Here is a 4,196-nt window from a genome sequence, read left to right as displayed (position 1 = left end):
ACACGGGGAGAATATGCAAACTCCACACAGACAGTTGCCTGAGGCTGGAATCGAACCTGGGACCCTGGTGCTGTGAGGCAGCGGTGGTAACCACTGAGCCACCGTGCCGGCCCAATTGTGTGAAGAGACCCTTTCGTGGTCAATGATTGGCCACCCCGACTGGAAGGTCAGCCCATTGAGCTTTAGCCCCAGGGCCTTAATGGCTGAGGTGGCAAGGGGGGTGTGTGGTGGTGGTGGTGGGTATCACCCAGGTGCCAACCTGCCCAGCTGTCTGACACCTCCTGCTGGAAAGGTCAGGCTGGAGTTTGACTCGCTGGGCTCTCGAGGGCTGAAGAAGCCCACCAATGTGTGTGGGCCGAATGCGATAAGCTGGCCACTGTCCCGAGGCAGGGAGAAGGGAGCCGACGAGACCCTGAGTCAGGGCAGGGAGGTTGGGGAGGGGGGCTTCTGTCTGCCAACATTCACATGCTACGCTTCTCAACAGTTTGCCTTTCCTTCCTCTCGGCCAGGCCAAGAAGCCACAGCCGGGCCTGCGAGGCGGCTTCGCGCAGACTCACTACTTTGTCGCTTTGTACAGATACAAAGCTCAGGAGAAGGATGACCTGGATTTCCAGTAAGTTCACGCTCGGCCCAGTCCTCCAGCGGGTTCCCACTGCTGCTCGGAACGAGCCGCGTGTCCCTCAGCCCTGCCCAGGGCCCAACGTCCAGACAGTCAGCGACGGGAGAGAGAGAGAGAGGGCTGCTGCTCACTTCCTTGTCAGACTCTCTCCCGCAAAGGCTGTTTATCAGCCAGTGCACAGACATGATGGGCGCGCGGGACATTGGTGTTGTTTTTATTTATTCATTTGAGAGATGAACAGGAAGGGATGTGGGCCCAGTGGGAGTCAGTGAGGTCAGTGTGGACCGGAGGGTCTGTTTCCGTGCTGGGCATGGCTGGCTTTGCCAGTGTTTATTGCCCGTCCCCAGCTGCGCTTTAGAACGCCCAACGTTTTCTCCTGGGTTTGCAATTGCTCCTTTGTATTTCTCCACGGGCTCCTACCGAGTGTTGAGTATAACTGAGGGACTCCAGTAGCCCCTCCTGGAAGAGCTGTGGATGGGTGGGAGGTTCCGATGGAGGGTTGGACAGCCCGATGGATAAGGGGAGAGTGGGAATGACAGGTGGATGGCTGGATGCTTGCCTTGATCAGTCACGCCCTCAATGGTAAGTGCTGGGATGTGATGTTGGAGCTGTACTGAACTTCGGTCAGTTCTGGTCCCCACGCTACAGGGAGGATGGGATTGTACCGGAGTGGGGAGGTGCAGATGAGATGCACCAGGATATTGTCTGGGATGGAGCAGTTTAGTGAGGGAGAGAGGCTGGACAAGCCTGGGCTGTTTCCTACAGAGCTGAGGAGGCTGAGGGGGGGGAGCTGCTCGAGGGGGATATGATGATGAGGAACATGGACAGGGTGGATAGGAAGCAGCTGTTCCCCTTACTCGCAGGGGGAATTAGAAATGGGCTCCATTTTAAGTGGGAAGCGAGCAGGTTTCGAGGGGGTTTGAGGGTGGTGGAGGTCTGGAATGCACTGCCTGGGAGGGGAGTTGAGGGAAGAAACGGTGCTACCTTTAAAAAGTACTTGGATGAGCATAACATTGAAGGCTATGAGCCTAGTGTGGGAAAGTGGGACGAGCAGCATTGACTCAATGGGCTGAAGGGCCTCTTCTATACTGTATAGTTCTATGATACTGTGGAGTGACAGATGGATTGGTGGGCAGTGGGGGGGGGGGGGGGGGGAGAGAGAGATGGGCGGGCGGGTGTGTGACCAAAGCACTGGGTGTGTTGGTCGCTGGGTAAGGGGTTGGAGGGCTGGGTGGATGGTGTGAGTCAGCGGAAAGGCGTCAAATGGCCTGTTCTCGAGACTCTCGCCTTCCGAGTTGGCCGGCGAGCCTGTGTGTGAGGTGAGTGGGACAGGCTGAGATCCGGATGGAGCAGCCATATTGTCCCAGCAGCCTCCCTGACAGGGCCTGGGTCAGTCAGCAGGAACTCTGGCTGCTTTCAGATCCAACCTGGCGTGGGAGCCGTTGGGCACTGCGGGGGAGGCTGGCTGGGAGGATGGGCAGGGGTTTTTTTTTTTGTTGTTGATCAGCTGCTATTAGGGCAAGCGGTCAGTCGTTGGCAAGTTGACCGTGTTGGGTGGATGCGTTCAGGTTGAAGGGCGGGGTGTGGAGCTGACCCAGAGACAGGGACACAGCGACAGGTAGACGCGATGAGCTCCCAGCCTGGGTTTCTAAAGTGATCGGAGCTCCCAGGATGCTCCCCTCGGGTAGATTGCTGGGGTATAAGAGCTGAGGTGCAATAAGGCAGGGGCGGGGGCAGTGGGGGGGATGCTGGGGGTGTTCCAAACTGAAGTGGCTCTCACAGCTGCCTTCCCTTGCTTTTGTAGTGCAGGCGATCGGGTGACTGTCTTCGATGACTCCAATGAGGAATGGTGGAAGGTAGGTGACAAAGGCGCGGCGCTCCGAAAGCTTGTGGTTTCACCGGGAGCCACTAGGACGATAACCTGGGGTCGTGTGTAACCTCTGACCCTGACCCAGTCCCCAGTCCGATACCAGCAACTCCAACGCAAAAGGAGAGCCTGCATCCGCCAGGAAGATCCCACTGTTTCCAACATGTTCAGCAGCGCCGCTCACAAAATATTCTCCCACACCGTCCTGCCCCTCACGTCCCTTTTATGTCTTTCCCCTCTCACCCTAAACCTGTGCCCTCTAGTTCTGGACTCCCCGATCCCAGGGAAAAGACTTTGTCTATTTACCCTATCCATGCCCCTCATGGTCTTATCAACCTCTATAAGGTCACCCCTCAGCCTCCGACGCTCCAGGGAAAACAGCCCCAGACTGTTCAGCCTCTCCCTGTAGCTCAAATCCTCCAACCCTGGCAACATCCTTGTAAATCTTTTCTGAACCCTTTCAAGTTTCAAAACATCTTTCCGATAGTGTTGGATAAAACACTGCCCATCAGAGGGGGTATGGATGGAGCTGATCAGAAGGTCATATCAAGGAGGGGAGCAGGTTACAGGGAGTGTGGGACAGGGAGTGTGGGACAGGGAGTGTGGGACAGGGAGAGTCAGGGAGTGTGGGACGGGGAGAGTCAGGGAGTGTGGGACAGGGAGAGACAGGGAGAGACAGGGAGTGTGCGACAGGGAGAGACAGGGAGTGTGGGACAGGGAGAGACAGGGATGAGGGACAGGGAGAGACAGGGAGTGTGGGACAGGGAGTGTGGGACAGGGAGAGACAGGGAGTGTGGGACAGGGAGAGACAGGGAGTGAGGGACAGGGAGAGACAGGGAGTGTGGGAAAGGGAGAGACAGGGAGTGTGGGACAGGGAGAGTCAGGGAGTGTGGGACAGGGAGAGACAGGGAGAGACAGGGAGTGTTGGACAGGGAGAGACAGGGATTGAGGGACAGGGAGAGACAGGGAGTGTGGGACAGGGAGAGTCAGGGAGTGTGGGACAGGGAGAGACAGGGATTGAGGGACAGGGAGAGACAGGGAGTGTGGGACAGGGAGAGTCAGGGAGTGTGGGACAGGGAGAGACAGGGAGTGTTGGACAGGGAGAGACAGGGAGTGTGGGACAAAGAGAGACAGGGGTGAGGGACAGGGAGAGACAGGAGTGTGGGACAGGGAGTGTGGGACAGGGAGAGACAGGGAGTGTGGGACAGGGAGTGTGGGACAGGGAGAGACAGGGAGTGTGGGAAAGGGAGAGACAGGGAGTGTGGGACAGGGAGAGACAGGGAGTGTGGGACGGGGAGAGACAGGGATGAGGGACAGGGAGAGACAAGGAGTGTGGGACAGGGAGAGACAGGGAGTGAGGGACAGGGAGAGTCAAGGAGTGTTGGACGGGGAGAGACAGGGAGTGTGGCACAGGGAGAGACAGGGAGAGTGGGACAGGGAGAGTCAGGGAGTGTGGGACAGGGAGAGACAGGGAGTGTGGGACAGGGAGAGACAGGGAGTGTGGGACGGGGAGAGACAGGGTGTGTGGGACGGGGAGAGTCAGGGTGTGTGGGACGGGGAGAGTCAGGGAGTGTGGGACAGGGAGAGACAGGGAGTGAGGGAAAGGGAGAGTCAGGGAGTGTGGGATAGGGAGAGACAGGGGGTGAGGGACACACACACAGCGAGGGAGGGACACACACACACAGCGAGGGAGGGACACACACACAGCGA

At 58.1% G+C, this 4,196-nt stretch overlaps 1 protein-coding gene across 1 annotated transcript in view; it reads right to left on the bottom strand.

The window, feature by feature from the left end:
• LOC122543264 (diacylglycerol kinase gamma-like) overlaps window positions 1-4,196 on the bottom strand; it is a 14,386-nt gene that overhangs the window by 1,097 nt on the left and 9,093 nt on the right. The gene's annotated exons all lie outside the window — the stretch shown is intronic.

This window comes from Chiloscyllium plagiosum, chromosome 43 (assembly GCF_004010195.1).
Source record: "Chiloscyllium plagiosum isolate BGI_BamShark_2017 chromosome 43, ASM401019v2, whole genome shotgun sequence".
Taxonomy (NCBI): domain Eukaryota; kingdom Metazoa; phylum Chordata; class Chondrichthyes; order Orectolobiformes; family Hemiscylliidae; genus Chiloscyllium; species Chiloscyllium plagiosum.
This window is presented reverse-complemented; position numbering and strand designations above follow the sequence as displayed.